We start from the raw sequence: 22,743 nt of genomic DNA, 5'->3' as shown, positions 1-22,743 counted from the left end.
AATAAGTTTTTCATTGCTTTTGAGAAAATAGCAGCCTCTTAAATGGCCAAGGAATTTTGGGCAGTGATGGTCCAGTCTGTCTTAGTTGGAAAAGCGCAAATCGCTTTTTCTACGTTGTCTTTAGAGAGGTCAAACGACTATGATGCAGTGAGAGAAGTGGTGTTAGCTGCATATAAATTAGTCCCAGAAGCCTATAGACAAAACTTTAGACAGCTGAGGAAAACTCAAGACCAGACTTATAGAGAGTTTTGGAACAAAGAAAGACTCTTTGTAGAATGGTGTGAATCGAGGTCAGTAGATACAAAAGAGGATCTCGAGCAGTTAATTTTATTGGAGGATTTTAAAGAGAACTTGCCTGATGAGATAAAGACCCATTTAGAAGAAAAGCAAGTAGTTTCTTTGGATTTGGCATCTACCATGGCAGACGAATATGTGTTAACCCATAAACCTGTTGTTAGAACAGTTAACCGATCTAACTTGTTTTCAGGTAAAGCCAATGTTCAACGAAAATTTTCCTACAGCAAGAATGAACCTAACGTCCAGAAAGTGCATAACACAAGTCCGACCCGGAGAGATCGAAGTAACCTGGTATGTTGGGGGTGCGGTAAGGCAGGACATGTGATAGCAATGTGTAGGAGCAGAAAGATGGACAACAAGAAAAAGGTATTGTTATTACAAACTTTAGGTCCTGTACATAATATTGTACCCAGTGAAGAAAGAGGGTTGAGATTTATTTTCACCTTACAAATCAAGTGCTAAAGTGTGCAGTTTAGACAACAAGGTGGAAATAAGTGTACAGGTATTGAGAGATACAGGCGCTTCTCAATCTTTAATCTTGAAGGATGTGTTGCCTGACAGTTTATTAGAAAGGTGTAAAGGTAATGTGATACTAGGGGGTTTCCCTGATACATTATATGTAGCTCCATTACTAGAGGTAGGTGTAGATTCAAAGTACTACAAAGGAAATTGTATCTTGGCTATAGTAGACAAAATTCCTGTTGATGGAGTGCAGTTACTACTTGCAAACGATTTAGTATTGGGAGTGAAAAATCAATTTCCACGAGTAGAGGATGTAATGTTAAGTGAGGAAATTCAGAATGAGGAAAATGGGATTAAGTCAGAGTTGCAGGATGAGTGTAAAAGTAAGCGCTTAATTGAAGATAAGCTATATGAAGATGAACTTGGAGGTTGTTTAATAAGGAGACTAGTCCTATTCTAGTGGTAGACAATAACATTGATGAAAGGAAAGTAATTGAGGATAATGTAGGCAATCTAAATTGTACTAGAGAAAATTTGATAGAAGAGCAAAACAAAGATAAAGATTTGTAATGCTTTGAAAAGGAATATGGAAGAAGGAAATAAACTGGAAGTCAATTTTTCATGAAGGAAGGGTTATTAATTCGTAAATCTTTGGGTTCCACTGAAGAAGAGTATGGAGTGGAAGATGACTAATCAAATTGTATTGCCAGAAAAGTTTAGAGTAAAGGTAATGGAACTTGCTCATAACAACCTATTTGCAGGACATTTAGGCATAAGTAAGACCTTTTATAGAATAGCTAGCAATTTCTTTTGGCCGAAAATGAAGGAGAGCATTAAAAGATTTTGTAAGGAATGCCATGAATGTCAGATGGTAGGAAAAGTAAATAAGCCCATCCCAAAAGCTCCGTTACAACCAATATTATCAGTAGGAGAACCTTTTTCCCATATTTTATTAGATATAGTTGGGCCTTTGCCTGTAGCCACGTCAGGAGTCCCATTTATTAACTATTTTTGATAGAGTAACAGGTATCCTGAGGCTATACCCATAAAATCGGCAACGACTAAAGTCATTGTAAGGCATTTAATAAATTTCTTTTCAAGCCAAAGGTTTACCAAAGATAATTCAAACAGATCAAGGGTCAATTTTCACCTCGGACCAGTTTAAGAAGTGGTTAAGTGACTTTAGAATAGAGCATAAATTATCTAGCCCGTACCACCCTGAATCTCAAGGTACAATAGAAAGGTTTCATCAAACCTTTGAAAACTATGCTTAAGAAGTTTTGTTTGGATAAACGCAACCTTTGGGTCGAGAACTTGCCGTACTTGTTATTTGCAATTCGTTCAGTACCTAATGATAGTTTGGGAATTTCACCTTTTGATATGATTTATGGTCATACTGTAAGGGGCCCGTTAGAAACAATTAGAAGGTTGGGAAGAAGAGCAGAGTGAAACTGATATTGTAGAATGGTTTTCTGATAATAAAAGTAAATTGTATAAAGCATGGGAATTTGCTAAAAGCACTTGGCTCATTCACAAAAGAGTATGAAGGAAAAATTTGATGTCAAAGCAGTGAATAGAAGTTTTAAGGAAGGGGACTTAGTATTGTTATTGTTTACAAAAACGAGTAATATTGGTGAGAGTAAATTTGTGGGTCCATATTCAGTAATTAAAAGATTAATAATACAAATTATGTAATTTCAACTCCTGATCGTAAGAAAAACAAATGGTAGTTCATATTAATATGCTCAAAGCTTATCACGTGGGTGAAGTAAAGCCTACAAATGTAAAAGTGAAAGTGATTCAAGATGAAGTATATCCCATTGTTGATGTGTCTTTAAAAAGAAATTCTGAAATTTTAAATAACTTGGATATTAAGTTAGCTCATCTGCAACCAGATTTAAGAGAAGAAATGAAGGATATTTTGGAACATGCCAGTATTTTTTGGAGATAACCTGGTAGAACTAGTGTAACTACACACGATATAAAGTTAGAGAGTGATGTAAGACCAATTAAACAACATCCTTATCGTATGAATCCTTTAAAGAAAGAACTTGTTAAAAAAGAGGTGGATTATATGTTAAAAAACAAATTAATTTCTCCCAGTAATAGCCCTTGGTCATCACCAGTGCTATTAGTGCCTAAACCTGATGGAGAAGTGAGGTTATGTGTGGACTATCGGAAGGTGAATAAGATAACTGTTTCAGATACTTATCCACTACCCAGGTTAGAGGATTGCGTAGATCGGATGGGATGTTCTAAATATTTAACAAAAATTGATTTGTGTAAAGGGTATTGGCAAGTTCCATTAACAGAAAACGCCAAGAGTATTTCTGCATTTGTGACAAGTGATGGATTGTTTGAGTGTCAAGTAATGCCGTTTGGATTAAAAAACGCAGCTTCAACTTTTCAAAGATTAATGAATAATGTTATAGCTAACTTAGAGAATTGTATAGTATATATAGATGACGTAGTGGTATATGATGATTCTTGGGAAGAGCATAAGAAACATGTGAAAGCTTTGTTTGTAGCTTTGAAAGAAGCCAATATAACTGTGAATTTAAAAAAATCGGATTTTTGTAAGGCTTCAGTAACGTATCTGGGACATACAGTTGGTAATGGTACTGTAGCGCCTAAGGATAGTAATATCAAGGCAATTTTGAATTTTGAAAATCCTAAGTCCCGTAAAAATATTCGACAGTTTCTTGGGTTAGTTGGTTTTATAGAAATTTGTTCCCAATTTATCAGAAGTAGCGGTCCCATTAACTAATCTGTTAAAGAAGAACGTTAAGTTTGCATGGACTAGTGGATGTCAAGATTCTTTTGAAAAGTTGAAGTCTGTACTAATTAGTAAACCGGTACATTTTAAAAACCCTAACTTTTTAGATCCTTTCATACTAACAGTGGATGCTTCAGATTATGGCATTGGAGCAGTGTTGTCACAAAAAGATAATAATGGGGTTGAGCATCCTGTATCATATTACTCCCATAAGCTTACAGATGCCCAACGTAAATACTCTGTAATTGAAAAAGGAAACTTTGGCTTTGTGGTCAGCTATTCAACATTATGAGGTCTATCTAACTGGCAATACTCATGTAATTAAAGTCAGGACCGACCATAACCCTTTAAAGTTCTTGAGCCAATTTAAAAATAAGAACCAGAGGTTAACACGCTGGTTTCTGTATTTACAGCAGTTCAACTTAGAAATTGCCCATATACCCGGAAAAGACAACATAGTAGCGGATGCGTTGTCCCGATTGTAAACATTATTGGTTGTTAAGAAAGCTAGGATTGTTAATGTTAAGGTGCTTAAAATTTATTGATCCATGTATACAATAAGAATTGTAGATACTGTATTTCAAGTAATATTATATCCCAGTAATTTTGATACTTGTCAAATGAGTTTATAATTCATAAAGTAAAAATTTTTTTAAAAGAATTTTTCATAGTAGTATGGGGGTGTTAGTGAACTTAAGTAAAAATTCCATTGTTTATAACTGTACTCTAGCCAAGAGATGGCGTTGGTATCAGACGTCTGTCGTTGTTCCTGTTTCTTTTCTTTAAGATCCTTACAGACGTTTGAGTACCGTAAAGTTCGTAATTGTTGAGTAAGATATTCTTGTTTAACAACTAATCCCCTTGTTTTTACGTTTTCTATTCGAGATACCGAGTGGAAGTGGACGGCTCAACGAGAAGTCTAGTTGAGCAGTACGACAGAAGGTATCGGTGGATATAGTTGATCCTGATACAGAGGCCAGAAGCAAAGAGTTTGTCCACCTGTGGTGAGACGATGGTTTAAACGGAGAGAAGGGAATTGAGTGCTGGTTAATAGGAAGGGTTATACGAATGTATTGACCATGGTCTGATATTGTGCCCTGAGGATTTGGGTAAAGTATACTGTTTTTACTATTCGACGGTAGAAGGAGTAAGCCTGGAATTAGAATAATTCATTTGTGATTGTGTTTAAGAGTTTCCTTCGTCGTGATAGTCTGTGTTTTGTATAACTCGTGTACAGCTGAGTATGCTGTTGTCATTTAAGATCGAGGGTGTAGAAAGCCTTTGATGGTGTTGGTCCAGGTATTGGCCAATGTGTTTCCACAGTTAATGGTGCTTGTGGTAATTTAATGTTTGGCACATTCCTCTCTCCCGTTGTATTTGTAAGCTCTGGACCTAAAATTGTTATTATTGATAACTGTCGTACTGTCTCCGGTAGAGTAATTCTTGTAAAGTAACTCGTAAAAGTAACTCATAAACGCAACTCTTAAAGTAACTATCACCATCGTATGTTTGTACTGGGATCCTCATCATTTAATTGATAATAGTTAACTTTGAACCGTTTAGTTAATAACCTGTTATGTATTCATTTAGTAACCTTATGTTTATATCCATAATCGTTCTTTTGATACTCAACTGAGTACTTGAAAAGTAATTGTTGGAAGACCTTGATTATGTTACTCATAGTTCTATTTAATTTCGTTGGATAATTTTATAATAAATTGTTATTGGCTTTTTGTAGAAGTTTTATGTATCCTCTTTTGTATTCCATTATTGGTGCACAGAAAGTTTAAGGGTTGACCCTCAAGGAGCAGTATACTCTAAGGTAACAATATTCCTGTGTATACATATTCTTTTAAAGTACTTAATTCAGTAATAATGATTTAACTTTAAAGAATGGAAAGAATCCTGGCAGTTATTCAATGAAATGTAATTAGAAAGTTTCATGACTTAAGTGGTTGACATAAAATTGTCTTTAGAGAGTTCATATGGAGAATAAATGTTGCATATCAAATAAGTGAAATCGTAACAGGGAGCCACTGAGCATTCTGATCCCATTGCACGCTTAGGAGCCACTTGGCGCTTGGGAGCCAATGGGAACTTGGTATCCAACAGGAACTCTCTATAGCCCCAATGGCTACATGAAGGCTCTTGGTCCATTTGGGGCGTTGCGAGGAATCGAGGGGTTCTGATTCTCCAATATGTCTCTTCAAAGGCCTGGAGGAATCATGAAAACACCAACCGTGTCCTCTGGGCTTGGAATCAGAACCACTGGAAGATAAGGTGTGATCCACTGGTACACCATTCCAGCGCTTAGCTGCCGACACCTGGGAAATAGTAACAGGTTCCGTTGAGGGAGCAACTACTAGTGGGCAAACACCACCTACCTCCCTTGGAATTATGGTTTGCCTCCTTCCAGGTGAAGGGGATTTTGGCAGGGACCTTTGTCTAGGATCATCGATGGGACGAGTAGCCACCCCCTCCACTGACACAACACTACCACTAACACTTGCATCAACACTAGCACAGGGATCACCACTCGCCTAATCTAAATACTCTTTTACCGAAGCTCCTATTTGAGCAACCGTGTTCACTAACGCATCAAATTTCTTGTCTATCCGAGCTTCGAGACTGGCAATGACACTAGGTTCAGAAGGGAGGGAGCCAGGTAATAGCGTCATAGGGAGTGCGAGAGAAGTATGAATAGGACTGGTCTAGGAGTAAAGGACACTGAAGCTCTGGCCTTGGCTCTAGCAGCCACCTTTCCATGCCTAGCCCTCTCTAACTTATCTAAATGGGCAGTCAAAATTCTTCATTTAATTTCATCCCAGTCTATACATTCTTCGCATGTCAAGTCAGGAGAACAAACTTGTCCTCGGCAATGAAAACACACTGAATGAGCGTCATATTTGGAAGTCAACCTAGTATTGCAGCCCTTGCAACAATGCTGGTTACTAGACTTACTTGAGTCTGACATAATAGGTCAAAAAACCAAAAAAGCTAAGCTAAGCTTATCTAAGCAAAGAAAATATAGCGCAGAGACCAACAATGTAAAGAATACTTCACCAAATCCTTCAAAAACAATCAGAACCATCTGGTGAATACTCCTGAACTTCAAAACAAAGCTGCTGAACAACTGATGTATGGTCATTGAGTAACAAAAACGAACTTAGCTCTTCAGCTGTTGTACCTATACTTCCCCAGAAGTGGGTGGGGCACTTACCTGCACCAACACAAAAGAGTGCTACCGCGAATTTCAATTCTAAAGCTGCCATTAAAGTAGAAACTAATAGCTATGTAATTACTTGGTAAGTTACATATTTAAAAATGATTAATGAGCTTAAAAAGCTACAACAAATCTTAAATCTTTTATGGTTAAGTAATGCAGGAAAAGCAGCTTATATAAAAATGAAAATAATTACATTTTCTAATGAACTCCATACAATATATACACAAACATGAGACCAATATTCAGAATATATATGAGCCTGAAACTTGTAGAGATGTAACAGGGACAATGGAAACCAAAGATAAACACGGAGGAATTAAAGATGAAATAAAAAAGGATACTGGAAAGCTTGAAACAGTACTCTGACAGTCTTCTGAATGAAGAAAATGAGTGCAAAAGGAGGATGTTGGTGGGACAAAAGGGCAGAAACATAATACAGCATACTGTAATATCTGAGGTGGCACAATGGCCCTCAAGAAGGAAACAAACAAAAAGACCCGGGAATGAGACACTGTCACTGCTGGATAGAGGATTTTGGACTCTGGAGAAACCTGTGCACTGATGATGATAATCTGAAAGACATGGCATACTATAGTATCCCTCACAGTTAAGTCAAATTTTGACATATAATGAAGAAACATCTAAAGATGCATCACTGAGGAAGCCATCCAAGGCAGCTACTGGTGTGTAAACTCTGGGAATTAAGACTTGAGGGGCAGTGCCCAAAATAGAGCAGAGAGCTTAAAGCTGAATTACTCTATCTCCCCACAGAAGGTACACGTATCTCCTGACTGCCACATGAACGGGAACATGGGAGTGCACATATAAGAGATCCAAAGATATGAGGAAGTCCCCTTCCCCAGTGTTAGCTCACACTAACGATTAGAGTACTATTCTGTCATATCATTAATAATATGTTCCCTCCAATTCCAAATTAACCATCCCTATTCTTACTTAAAATGAACATCATGCTACTTGTTTACTTCTTATAACCTACAATACCAGTACGGCATCAATAAAGTACAGAGTTGTTTGCCAGATCTTTCTCAATACTGTGCATAATATAAAAACATATTTTGCTTCTACAAAGATGAAACATCATAAGAGAATTCAGTAACTTACATGGAAATACTGCAAATATACTGTTGTATGATATTAATGGAAATTCAACAAAATGACATTTTTAGGATAAAATAAAGTTTTATTTATACTAACCAAGCAATTATATAGCTACTAGCTTTCCACATGGCAGTCTAATGAAATTCAAATTTTCGCGGTAGAGCTGCCATCGCTAGTGTAGGTGACAGGGTCTCGCCCACCTTCAGGACTGATAGGTATATACTCTACAACTCAGCATACAGCTTCAATTTGTTTGATGCCTAATGTCCATTGAGGGGAGGAGGGTGGGCTCTGATTATGCAACTGCTTGGTATATATATAAAACTTTATTTTATCATAAAAATGTCATTTTTATATAAGTGACTTACCAAGCAATTACATAGCTGGTTCCACACTGCAAGGAGGTGGGAATCATGGACATGTTCTAATCCAAAACATTAATAAAGATAATGAATTTGCACTAGAAAGGTTGCTAGCATTGGGCCAATGCTTGTTGTACCTTATCTGGTAAGGGAGCCACTTCAGGCAGGTACCGCCTCTGGTCAATACTCATCTTAACCTGTAGAGGGGATGTGGCAGTATTGGCTAAGTGGGTACCTGCAGCCATGGAAGTTCACCGATGGCTGACAAAGACAACAAACAGCGCCCTTGCCTTGGGCATAGACCAGAATAAACACAATATTGTCACCTACAATCAAAATTAAGAACCACCACCCCAACCATTAAAAACTGGCGGGTATTCCAGGTAAACTGTACCCCAAGGGTTCCTTTAAACTCAGTAACCTTACAACAAGGGGAAGAGACAGTAGAGGGACAGAGAGCCCCCTATGCTTCCTTTCCCAACCATGCCAGCCACGGATCCCAGAAGTTGGCGCTAAGTGCCCAGAGTTTGGCATCAAGTGCCTCACTGTTCATGCCGAATGTTCCACAGTAGGAAGTTGGCGCCAATTGGTCGGGTGTGGAAGATTGATGAAGCGGGTGCAAAGCGAGTCAAAAAAGAGGGGCACTGTGGGGGCTGAGTGCGAGCTCTCAAACCTCATGAGCTTTGACCTTAAGGGAGGATAAAACATCTTGTTGAACTTGAAAATCAACTTCTGTAATCAAACTTCTAAGGAAGAAATAAAGTGCATTCTTTGACAAAGGGCATGAGGGGTTCTTCACTGAGCGCCAAAGCATGTCAGAGGGTCCTCTGATCTTTTCTGTCTTCTGAAGATAGTACTTCAAGGCTCCCACAGGACAAAGAGGTCTTTCTTCCTCCTCTGGCCCGAGGATGTCCGTTACTTTCTTAATAACTAACGAGCAAGGCCATGGCTTGGAAACGTCCTCATTCTTGGCGCAGAAACCTAGAGAGAGAGAGAGAGAGTATACTGCATTTCCATTTGAAAAATTCTACTCTCATACTGAAGGCTTGCCGCTTGCTCACGCGTTTGGCAATCGCTGATGCCACAAGAAAGAGTCTCCTTCATGAGATTCTTAAAAGAGGTCAAGCTGAGGTGTTCGAAAGTTGAGCTCGTAAGCTACTTCAGAATAACATCCAAATTCCAGGAGAGAATTCCAGGATTTTCTAATTTGGAGGTTTCAAAGGAACTGATGAGGTCGCTGATGTCCTAAAACAATAACCTATACCCCTTGATGGTAGAGGGAGAAAACTTCCTATCGGTCCTCTGGAAAGGTAAAAAGTCAGCTAACTGGTTTATAAAGGTTCTACAAGATGAAATGTTATTTTGTCAGTACATACCATTCTCTGAAAACTGACTGCCTGGATATTTTGTCAGTACATAACATTCTCTGAAAACTGACTGCCTGGATTGGTAGAGCCTGCTAGCAGAAAATCTTTTGCACTGAGCAAAAGCTTCTGTAGCTTGCTTCAAAAAGCCTTTTTGCTCTGACGAGGCTCTTGACAGTCTGAAGCCTGTTATGGCAAGAGAGGACAATCCCCGATGGAACCTTAAGAAGAGAGGCTTGGGAAGTCCATTAACAGACACAGCAGATCCAGAAAGCATTCCTCCCTGGGCCAGAATGGAGCGATCAGGGTCATCAAGAGAACTTGTTGATCACCTCCCTGATCAATCCGAAAGGCGAGAAGGCGTGGTCATCCAGGCCCATCCAATCCAACAGCATGGCATCCATTGCCCATGCGAGAGGGTCCAGGACTGGGGAGCTACAGGGAGGCAAACAATGATTTCTTGATGTTGCAAAGCAGTCCATAGCTGGTCTGTCTCAAAGTTTCCAGAAATCATCACTACAAAGAGTCCAGAGTCCACTCCATCGGCAACACTAGATTGCAGCGATTCAATTATTCTGCAAGGACATTAATTTTCCCCGGAAGAAGCAAGTGATAATCTTCACCTGGTACTGATCTGTCCAGAGAAGGTCTTTCACCGACTCATAGAGAGAGAAGGAGTGGGTGCTCCCTTGTTTGTGGACATAAAACAGCGCCTTGGTGTTGTCCACATAAACCGCTACTGCTTTGCCAGAAACTAAAAGAGAAAAAACCTGGAGGCTCAGTCGAATGGCCCTTAGTTCCTTCGCATAGATGTGGAGCTCTCTGATATACCAGCCACATCCTTGAGATATTCCAACTCCATAGAAGGGCTCCCCAAACCTCCTGAAGCGTCAGAATAAAATTCTAGGTGCAGTGGTAGAAGAGACTCCCCTCTAAAAGTCTTTCTATGGACAACCACTATCAAAGGTCTGTCTTGATCTCTGAGGAGATGGGGGTAAAGGAAGGAGTCTGGTTGGGTTTTCCCAGATTAAACTGAAGAGGCCTCATGAAGCCTGCCCCTCTTTACGAACGGTTCTACTGAGGGCCAGGTCCCCAGCAGAATCATCTACTGAAGCGGTGAGCAAGTCCAAGGAGAGTAAAGCACCAATCTTCAAGACTGAGACAAACACTGACATCGGGAAGATGAAGCCATTTCCCAAGAGGAGGTAGGATTTGAGTGAACAATGGTGAGGCAGTGGACAGGTAGAAGCACAAGGCTCGAAACTGGAGAACCCCATATACAAAGTGCAGGAATTTTCTTGAATCTGGATGTATCGGGACATGGAAAAAGCTATCCTGCATGCCCAGGGTAACCATCCAGTTGCCCTTATAGAAAGAGGACATGACCTATTGACTGGTTTCCATATGAAATTTGGTTTCCAGCACGAAACAATTCGGGAAGCTGACATCCACAACTGGCCTCTAGCCGCCGGCCCCCCTCCCCCCAATGACTTGGGGACCATGAAGAGACAGTAATTAAAATCCCTCTGAGTTGAGATCTAAAACCTCCTCTATTGCCCCTTTGCGAAGAAGGGACTCTACCCCTAGAGAAAAAGCGGCAAGCTTCTCGGAGTTAGCCAAGTAGGCAGTCAAGTTGATCGGCGACTTGGATAAGGGAGGTTTTTCATGAGGAGGGCTGGAAAATCCTTTCCTCTATACTTGGACTACCCAAGGTTCTGGCCCTCTGCAGCTCCAATCCTCCCAAAAGAGGTGTAGCCTGGCTCCAACCGCAGTGCGAAGGACTATGTTCTCATTTCTTAGCAGCTGGTTTAAATAAAGGCATTTTGGTCGATCTAGATGGGGATGTGGATCAGTCCCAGGTCTAAATTAAAGTCCATACAGTAAACCCCCAGTATTCATGTTCTCATGATTCGTGGACTCACGCATTCGCGGGTTTCTCTGTGGAACATATCTACCCATTATTTGCGGAAAATTCGCCCATTCACAGTATTTTTCACTGAGAAATATTCACTAATTACTGTATTTTCATATAATTTTCATGAATAAATGCACTTTTTGTGATAAAACTATTAAAATACTCAGGTATAAGCATTTTTACAGGGTTTTTCTTGTGTTTAAACTATCAAAACGGGCAGTTCTAAGTGTTTTTAGAGGGGTTTTAAGTATTATTAGCGGGGTGATCACTGAACACATCCTTGAATCTGGGGTTCTACTTTCCTCCTCGAAAGGGGTGTTGTAGAGAAGAGAATGAAGTGGTTCAAAGTCTTTCACAGGGAGCTTCAGGCCACTTGGAAAATTGAGCCAGAAGACCAGCTGGATTTCTTCTGAAGATCAGAGAGGAAGAGGCCTTGACAGTGTTTTGGGGCAAGAGATGGGGTCTGCCTAATGGAGAGAACAAGAGAGCTGACTTCTGTGTTGTGGTGACTCCTATAGTGGCAAAGGTGCACTGCAGCTCTCACTTCTTCAAGATTCCCATCAAAAAACAGGGAGATGAGCTCGGAAGAACCATCCCTGCGCAAGACAATACTCCAAACCAGTCAGAAGAGAAATCTTCGGCCAAGACCAGATAATCCTCGATTTTTCTAGCTAAAGCTCCCATCATCCAATCAAGGAAGCAAAAATTTCTATTACCTTGAACAGATTCTTGGCAAGACGGTCCAGTTCGGGCAACAACAAGGAAATCTTGGCCGTGGAGAATGCAGAGCGAAAACCCCCTGGGAGGCGGCAGAGACTCCCAAGGAGGGAGCTTCCCCAGTGGCGTAGAATTGATGCTATTTCTTGAGAAGTTTGGAAGCAGGCCTCTACCTTGGTTCCTATTCATGGCCAGCCACTTGTCCACTTCTCGAAAAACTTTCTTTGAGGAAGAGGAAACCACTAGCTTGGGGAGGCAAATGATGTTAGCAGTCAGTTTCCTCATAAGAAATGTCGAGGCTGGGGAAACAGGAGCAGCAGGCTCAAAGAAATCTGGAAAATTCGCCAGAAGGAACCTTAGCAACGTTGAGGTATCTTGTTCCAGTTTATCCTCATCCTCTTGGAAATGACAGTTTCTTTTTAAAAAGCCCATAAGTTCCTCAAGCTGACACTTAATCGGGGCTAAAGCAGAATTTTCCTGAGCTGATGGAGGAAGAGGCACCGAGTGCCCCACTTTTGACGCCAAGTGACCAAATGTTGGCACCAAACACTCCACAGTTGCCACAGTTGACAGAAGGAGGAGAGCTGTCTGCCACACTGAATTGTCTTTTCAAAGGCCAAGAGATGGAAGATCGACGCCACTGATGCCTCACGTCCAGCAAAGTCTTCTAAATCCGACGAGAGACGAGAAGCACTGAACGAGATGCCTTTTCAGTGGCGCTCTATCGTAGCCTGGTGCCATGCAACTGGCCTCCCTTGGACCTCCGGTATGCAGGGGACCGGGGCAATAACCTTCGTCTAGGAGCACCAGCTGATGGACAGCCACCTCCTCAACACTCAAAACACTGTTACTGGGTGCAACACTGACACTTTGCGCTGTTTTCAACTCAAAATCCCTGAAAGAGGAAGTTAATTCCATAACAGTATTGGCTAAGAATTTTGCTTCAAGACTGGCAACAACGTTGGGATCACAACCATGGGAACCTGGTAAAAGAGTGTGGGGTAAATGTGTAAGAGGGCTAAGGATGGGAGACACAACATGAATCAAAGGAGAAGAAACAGAGCTATCTTCTACAACATCAGGTAAAGAAGGAATCTCATGACTAGCTCTACTTTTGGATCTAAGGGCCGCCTTCCTTTTCCTATCTCAGTCTTAGTTGTCCAGATGGGATTTCAAGGTCTTCCCTTTGCTATCTTCCTAACCCTGACACTCTGGACATGTAAGCTCTCAACTATATTCCTGCCCCCTACACTTGCCACACTTAAGTGTGCAAATCATAAGCCACTTTAACAAGTCTAATTTTACACCCCTCAATGCAATAATGAATGCTTGAATACCCTCAATGCAATAATGAATGCTTGAATAGCTGGAGTCTGACATATTTGTCCATCTTACAAATAAAGTTAACTAACAATATTACTATGATAGAAAAAGCCACCGCAAAAAAATGAGAGAGAATACTTCACCAAAAATACTGGACTAAAAAACCCAGAAAAGATGAACCAGCAACTGCAAAAGACTAACGACGTTAATCGGGAGCCACAGAAAACGAATTGAAGCTCTATGCTGACTTGTACCTATCAGTCCCGAAATAGGGCGGGACCCTATTACCTACACTAGCGATGGCAGCGCCACCGCGAAAGTATGAATTTCGTCAGACTGCTGTGTAGAAAGCTAGTAGCTGTGTAATTGCTTGGTAAGTCACTTATACAAAACGTTCTGTTGTATGATGTTAGGAAGGATTATTCTAGAAAAACAGCACTCCCAACAGTGACCAGATAACAGATAACCTTCTCTGGTATTCACCATAATACCCTGTTACATTGTATCTAACATCTGCATTGCAGGACAGGGATTAAGTTACCTTACATCTGCTGTTATATAACTGACCCTTCAAAGAAATAATTTTCAAAACTGTAAACATTTTATTTTGCAAAATTAATTTATAGAAAAACTATTAATCTCATAAGAAACTGTGTACATAATTTACTCAGATGGCACTTGAAGCTATGAAGTGTATGAGAATGCAAGTTGAATTTCTAAGTCATGTCTTTGTTTATAATCATTATTGCATGCCATTCCTACAATAACTCCTAAATTCACTTGTTTGGTTAACCATTGTTAAAGAGGATTATACTGTATAAGTATTACTGTAAGTAATACTTATACAGTATAATGTGACAAACATATTATAGGGATATATAATACATTTATTTATACTTCTTCCAAACTCTCATTCATCTGGAAAGATGATCAGGAGGTGGGAAAGTGACCCAGGGCCAAGTCTGATTATGTCAGTTTTATTAATTTAATCATTATTATTTTGTTGCTTTCCTTAAATGTTAGTGAAGTAGGTATAGGCGTTATACATTTAAGAAATGTAGACAAAGTATGCTGTTAATTTTATTGGGTGTTTGTAAAGCCAGTCCTCTCATTATGTTAGGAATGGCTGCAATGGTTGTTGCTGTGACGTCAGAAGACGTATAGCAGACGGTAGGGAGAAAAACAAAAGGTCATGGGAAGCAATCAGGAGTCTGTGGTGGTGATGAAAGGTTGTGAGTGTTCTTGTTTGTGGTTTGTTGGGTTGGTTCATAAGTCTTTATTTTGGTTGTTGGGGTCATGAGCTGGCTTGGGCGAGTAGTGCAACGGGAATAGGTGTGTGCAGTAAATTGAGTAATTGTTGGATATTGGTCGGGCTAGGTGTTTATTCAAAGTCTAGAACTCTCTTTTCCTAATTAATAATAATAATGACAGCAAGTATTACTATACTGTATAGTAAAGTTTTGTATTAAAATTTATTATTTGGACAGTTACCTACTGTTATAAATAGCCAAGGCAAACAAGATAACCACTAAATAACATAGGCCTCTATCTTTAAATAAAAAGAAAACTTAAAAGAAAATTCATGTGATTAAGAAAAGCAACTGGTGTATCCAGTTCCTTTGAGACAAACACACAGAGGTTCCTACAAACACCAAAAGTACACCATCCCACAACACAACAAAACATCCAATAAGAAAAGCACTTCAGTGGACAAGCAGGATACACCACACCACCACAGAAGGGATTTTATTTAAGAGGAATCAAAGAAGAGAGGGCAACAGGAGCTGCAATGTAGAATTACCAATACATAAGTCAACAATTTTCAGGTTCAGTAGATTCTGATCTCGTGTCTCACTTCTTAATACAAAGTAGGTCTTGGTGGGTGACTAGGCAATGATTGCTTACCTGCATCAACTTTTGAAGTGTGAAAAGTCAATTGGTGAATTCAGTACCTCTGGGTGTAATGGATAATTTTAAGTGACACCTTTCCCTTGGCTTCTGCTGCAATGTTAGGCTTCAACCTCTGGAAGAAGAATAAAGAGAGAGGTCAGAGAAAGTAATTATCTGCATATCTATATACCAGATACAAATAATAAATAAATATGAAAGTGAAGAATGAATGCATGCCAGAAGTCTTAGATTAGTAACAAACACATTCTACATAATCAGCAACCTTTCTACAAAACCTCAGCAACCTGATGCATGATGCCAACAGAATAGGGCTAACTATGAATCCAAAGAATGCTTCCAATGAAAATACATAACCTTTAATACTATTCATTTCACCACCATTTCACAAAACATCACAGAAGGAACATAACATCTACAAAAAAAAAAAAAATTTACATTAATTTGTATTTTTCCTAACATACAAACCTGAAGTTCTTTACATTTTCGTCTCACCTCAGCCACCCCTCATTCTAATACCTGGGGCAGTCTGAGTATTCGCAACAAATTCTTGGAAAAACTTACTGATCCCCATCCCCTCAAGTGCTTGGCATCAAAGGAGAGGCCATGAATCTCACTTACTCCCTTCGCCAAAGCCAGTGCAAGAAGAAAACAGTCTCAAGGGTCAGATTTCTGTATGACAACTCTCTCAAAGGCTCGTAAGGGGTACAGGTCAGGCTCCTCATGAATGAGAATCACATCCTACTCATGGGGACTGAGTTCTCTGGGTAGGCAAGACTGTTCAAAGTTTCTCAGGAGCATGGAGATCTTCCACAAGGAAGAGAGATCGACTCCTTTCAAACTAAGGATTTGGACAAGTGAAGACCTGTAGCCCTTAATGACCAAGACAAAGAGAAGCTTCTTTCAGCAAAGAAAGACGAGACAGTCCACGCTACCCGCTGAAGAGTTTCTCTGATTGGAGAGATACTCTGCTGATGACACCAACTATAGATGGCCCATTTCCCCTGGCATGCAGCCACTGGAGATTTTTGAAGGTATCCAGACATCTTTGCTGTGCAGCAAGAGGAACCTCTTGCTCATAGGAGATGCTGGCTAGTCTCTAGGTGTGAAGTGCCAACGCTTTCACGGCCTGGTGGGAATCTCTCTCGGAGCCTCGGATAACAGAGCTAGCAGGTCCAGATACGAAATCAGCATGTGGCCACTTGGGGGCCACCAGAATCAACCTGAGATTCAGGGTACTCAGCACCCTGTTGATTACCCAATGAATCAGGCAAAACAGAGGGAAGGCATAGGTCTATACCCAAAACCCCCAAGCTCAAAGGGTCTCTCTGCAATGCCTGGGTTCAGAGACCATTTTGTCCTTATCATGACTCTGGCAATTGGGCTTATGTTCAGAGTCCCTGATATGTACCAGACAGACAGCTTTACCTAGTGAGCTACTGCCCACGAGTGCAACCGCATCCCCAAACTGTGAAGCTGGAAGGACACCAATCCCCCTTGCTTGTTGACGCATGCCACCACTGGTGTTGTCGCTCATAAACACCAAGGAGTGGCCCATCAACTCAATCCTGAAACTCCTGAAGGACCAGAAATGCAGCTTTCAGTTCCAGGATATTGAGGTGCTTGTCATTCCAGTCCCATACACCTGACACTAATACCTCCCCCAGGTGTTCACCCCAACCCTTGTTTGATGTGTCCAAGAACAGAATCATCTCAGGGGAGGGCAGGGGGTGCCAAGTGGCACTCTGATCATGAGGACTTTCAGTGTCACTGGTGGAGTATTACAATCTGATGACACTGAGGAGACCTCGTCTCTCTTCATCTTCCTGGTAAACTTCACCCACTCTTTAAACAGCCAGACATGGTACTTAGAACATGGGCTAGTCTAATTTCGATCAAGCCTCCTGCATGAGGCACAGAGGGCACGAGGGTCTTGAAAGGGGAGAGGAATCTATTATAAGGCTTGTCCTTCCCTTCCCTGGGCAATGCCTGAAAACCTGAGGTTTCCTTTTCAAGGTGGATGGTTTACGTGATTGAGGGTTTGTGGCATAATGAAACAAAAACTAAACATTCATGCAATACAGACACCATCCTCTTGAACATTAAACATTAAACATTCAGATACAAACAAATGGGATCACACATTAAAATGGTCTTCAGAGTCCCTCCCCGTAAGTTCAAATTTTGTTTTGCTGCCCATACAGTTCAAATTTTGTTTTGTGAATAAACCTATTCTAATCTTATACATACAGTACTGTATATACAGTGTACTATTTAACATGGCTAAGAACCAATTGGTTTTAGGATGAATAAATGTAAAATACTGTATTAATTTTATATCATGCTGTACTTTAATAGGCATGAAGAGCACAGTAACCACCTTACAAACAATTCAACATACAAACAGCCGTCCAGAACGTAACTCGTTTGTAGGTGGGATGGTGCCTGTAAGTTGAGATTCATCCCACATATCAGTTTCAAATAGCTTGCATTGTATTCATGACATTACTTTACAACATTCAATGAAAGGAGGTAATCCTATTACTGGAAAATACAGGTCATAGTCAAGTGTCATTACAGAGGCTCAGACACTAAACCCACTCAACACTGGCTTAAGCTTTAGATGAAAGGTCAACTGCACACTCTTTTCCACCTGTGGACATGCAGACCATAATCACATTCTGTTATTCAATATAAGGTTTTCCTGTTTTAGTGTGTGTTCTCAATGTTTCTGGTACTCAATTTGGTAGTAAATCAGTAGTTCTAGAGACATTGCACGCCCCCTTACATATCCTGCAATGTTGGGGGACCGCAGCAGGGAAACCAGGACTTTTAGGGGAGGAAAACACAACCAACTGGAATACAGGGGCCTATTCTGCTCTAACCTGACCAAAAGAACTGTAAATTAAAATAAATAAGAGGGTTGCAACCTAACCCAACCCAAGGGCACCTGTTTCTTACCTGACCCCATTGGATGTCCCCCCCAACCTTAACCTAACCTAGGATGCTGGGTCCCTACCGGGTGAGCAAGGCTTGGGCCTTTGCCATCCTTGACCTCCTAACCTTAAATAACCTAGTGCTTGGTGTCACTGAAAATATTCAATAAACAATAGACACTCTGAAAACATTTAATAATTAGAATTAGGACTTGCAGAGGTATCATGGGGGCATTTAATATGTTCCTGTATCCCCTATAATTGCATTAGTATATGTATGGGCAGTTCAGTATCTCTGAAACCACTACTACAACACAGATATGAACATCAGAATCTTTCAAAACTTGAGCCACAAAATTTTGCAATAAAGATAAAATAATATAAAGAACATAAATTGTACACCTGAACTACAGGAGTCATTAAAAAGGACTAAACCCGGCTTTTTCGAGCATGACCTGACATCAGTGTTTGTGAAAATTTGTTATAGGATTAGTACCTGGTGTCAGATAACTAATTGTGACACTGAAGGTGACCCATCTGCCACAAAGTACCTGTGACACTTTGTGACATATGATTCACCTGCCACACAGTGTCAAAAGGTACTCACAAATTCCTTGCAAATTATACAAAACATAACTGAAAGATTCCACATAAGCTACCCTCTACCTATTCTTAACTAATATCAAGATCAAATGCTGACTTTAACAATACAGTTTCTATGACCATAATATGTTCCTTAACTTCATTAGCAACATAAAAATAAAAATGGTATAAAAATGAATGAAAACAGTAACTTTTGAGTTCATGTAAGAACCCAAAATCCCACAGGTTGGGTTAGTGGAAAATATTTATAATTAGCTTGAACAAAGTATCTGTATTTTGTAACATTTTAAAACTTGAAAACTTTGAGTATTTTTGTAATTTCTAAAACATTAAATCATCTATTTGAGTGTTATTATAACAATGAACAACTATTTCCACAACTCAACACTTGGAACAGACCTCCATTGAGATGTCAATCTGCTGAGTGGCCTCTTAAATAGGTAAATAGATTTATAACCCCCAACCCGACAACTCACCTCAATGGTTAGTATACGAACCCCATAAAAAGAACAACCTCATGGCTACAGGGTCTGTGCAGAACTCAACAGACACAGGGATTACCCTAATTAACATCACAGACTGCAATTATGCAATAATGCACTCAAGTCAAAATACAGTAGCTGGTATATAGTTTTTTGGTAATTCTAAGGAGGAGCTCCTCACTGAGATATTGTTTATTAATAAAGTGAAAAAGGCTTCCTAGAAATGTTGAGAGTCGATTTCGTCATACTTAATAAGAAACATTTCGTTTAGGGCTATGATCAAATAAATAGGCAAAGTTATAACCTCCACAGGCACGACAAGGCAATAGGTAGGCTACTAGGCCTATTCCATACGAAGGCTTCCTCTGAAACAACAAAAGTACTAAACCAGGCCTAAATTTCCTTTACCAAATTCAATTTTCAGTCTTCATTACAGAAAATTAATAATTACAAAACGAGTTCCTCACACAAGCTTATATCACTCCCGTAGCAATCACCAACTCGTTCTAGTGGCAGTCCAGTGATGCCAACCACCGTCCTCCATAGTTCCCTCAACCCTAAGGCAGAAATTTCCCAGAAGTTCTCATATCTTACGTTGTTGACATTAAAACACACATGAAATTAAACTATAAAAGTACATTTCAGAAAGTCACAAAGCAGCAATACAGGCTCCCTATGTATTTAATTCAAATGAAAAAAAAATAACATTACTACATTATAAATTCACTGTATTGGACCTGTGGGTATGAAGGAGAAATTGCATCAAAATAGACGGTTCTCCTGCAAGGGTGGACCTTTAAAAAATAGTTTCTTTTTTTCTTTCAATAAGGCTGCTTGAATTTCTATTAAAGGTATCGTCTATGGTAACTTGACCACCTGCAATTTATCACAACGGCCAATTTACATATACAAAGCTTGTATATGTAAATAAGTTTTTTCTTTTATAAATTGCATCGAATACTGAATATCACTCAAAGCTTCCAACTTTCCGAAATTTAGTGACATTTTCCCCATCAGGGATTCCAGGCCACTGATTCCCTAAATCTGGGGAAAATTTCCCCAGGTTGGCAACACTGCTCAGTCAAGGCTCACCCAAACGTCGATTATAATGGTCCTTCTTTGACCAAAGGATTCTTGCCCGACTGTTATGAAATTTAAGACTTTACTGTGCTAAACTAAATTCAAAATTACGGCATAAAAATATACGATAACATGACAGGTGTTGAGTAGCTTCTTCTTCTACTGCCTCTGTGGTAGGACAGCAACGCTGCAGGTCTACAACAGACACAAAATCAAACCTCGTTTTCAGTTAATTACTCGGCCATTTCCTCCCCAAAACGGCCAATGCTTATTCAATCAGTGAATATACATTCGGTATATCTAAATATGTGTATTCACCTCTTCACAAGACTAGGAAAGGAGTGAATGGCCTGCGGGAAGAGAGGCAGTCTATGGCTGCACTGGAAGACATGAAAAGGATAGTTGCCAACTTGCCAATTCATTCAATTTGATATATTTCTGTTCTTCCTAATGGATCAGTTTGTGAGCTATCTCCTGCGTGCAAACTGTTGGTTTCCATTCAGCGCATTTTCATATTATTCATTCAAGAGCTACAACATACACTGAGACTTTGTTAGACGACTATAGGCAAGTTGGCAAAACCTGCGGAAAAGGAAGGAAGTAATGGTTTTGAAATGAGAAGGGGTTTATGGACTAAATGCACCATTGCCTCAAGGCCCAACACTAGTCTGAATGCACCATGTACCATGGTCCGTATGCACCGAGTTATCTGGTTCCAATGCACCACTTCCTAATTAATGTGCATCTTTCCTTGTGGTCCCAATGTACCAACTTAATTCACATAACACCTGATCCTCTTTGCTGGAGATGGTATCTATATTCACTTTGCAGGATTTTCAATCATATAATGAATCACAAAACAAAAACTTAATACCGTAAGAATATTACAAAACCAACAAATACATTATGCTATGACATGAAGATTAAAACTAACCAGTTAAAAATGCATTATTCACTTATGGTCCCAATGCACCAACATCCCCAAAACTTAACACCTGTTCAGACAGGTTACTCTATAGGTAACTATATACATTCACTTTGCAGGATTATTTTCTTTGACAAGTAAATCATTTTAAAATTATAAATAAAAACAAAACGTTGGGAAAACCTAAAACAAACACATTTATGCATCCCTCTATAATTCTTTTAGCATTTCCCAACCAACACCTTCTACTGCATTCAAACTACGCAAGACTAACTGTTTCTGAATAAAAATAGAATATTACAAAACCAACAAGACACAATTTAAGGGTTCTGCCAAAAAAATTCATAGCCTATAGGCTAAGCTCTCAGATTCAAAATTCATATTGATATTTTTACGTTTTTCCTAGCGATTTAGTTTGAGATATTCTCTGTGAGACAGGTAGCAACAATTTAAGGTAATTTAGCTCATGATTCTGACTTCTTGGGTCCAGGAAAATTCATTCAGAGGAAAACAAGGGGAATTTATCACTATGAGCTTAGGGCTCTTATTACTGAGGGAAATATTTCGTAAAACACGTGGGCAAATTCAAAAGGAGTGTATTTACATCAAAAATGACATCAGTACAGGAAAGAGGAACATCAAGTAGATTATTGATCCTGAAGGGGATTCCTCACGGGATGAATGAAACTGGGGGATTCCAGACACAGTCCAAGAAGCTTCCACAAAATTCTTCCCTCTGAAATGAGAGATATGCATATTATACGCCAGTAATGAAAATAGACAAAGAATAATGAATTCAAGCTGCACTGAGGGTGCCAAAGGACTTCGATGAATTAATAAGGACTCAGTACTGCCGATGCTAGAGGCCACGGACATTTGACAAGGGATTCAGTGATTACTGGCTCACTATTTAAGTAAATATTACAAGGACAAAGCGTGACTGAATGGAGGTTTCCAGGGCACATTACCGTGAGAAAATTGGTCCGTGGATAATGCGATTTCTTAGGGCGAGTTCTTCCACGTGTTAGGATGCAGGGCACGGCGATGGGGACTTCTCGAAGAAGGGCAATTGGGAACTTCACGAAGGGTCGGGCAATGGCATGCAGGGCATTTAACCCGGGTCAACGGTGGACATTGAACAAGGGCTCGCGGTCGAAGGGCACGAGGAGAAAACATACTTTGAGAAGGGCCATGGTACAGGATGCAGGGCATTGATGGGGCCAGGTGTTGGGTCCTCTTCACTCACCT

General features: G+C 39.9%; 1 long non-coding RNA gene across 1 annotated transcript in view; it reads right to left on the bottom strand.

The window, feature by feature from the left end:
* The window catches only part of LOC136846447 (uncharacterized), a 36,691-nt gene extending 16,642 nt beyond the window's left edge, over nucleotides 1–20,049 (bottom strand). Inside the window, exons 1-2 of the long non-coding RNA XR_010855401.1 lie at nucleotides 19,958–20,049; nucleotides 15,467–15,584 (exon numbers count right to left, since the gene is read on the bottom strand). This is a non-coding gene — a long non-coding RNA (uncharacterized lncRNA). The remainder of the gene's footprint in view (nucleotides 1–15,466; nucleotides 15,585–19,957) is intronic.
* Nucleotides 20,050–22,743: the final 2,694 nt, after the last annotated feature.

This window comes from Macrobrachium rosenbergii, chromosome 15, assembly GCF_040412425.1.
Source record: "Macrobrachium rosenbergii isolate ZJJX-2024 chromosome 15, ASM4041242v1, whole genome shotgun sequence".
Classification (NCBI taxonomy): domain Eukaryota; kingdom Metazoa; phylum Arthropoda; class Malacostraca; order Decapoda; family Palaemonidae; genus Macrobrachium; species Macrobrachium rosenbergii.
Note: the sequence above shows the minus strand (reverse complement) of the source record. Positions and strands in the feature narration are given on the sequence as shown.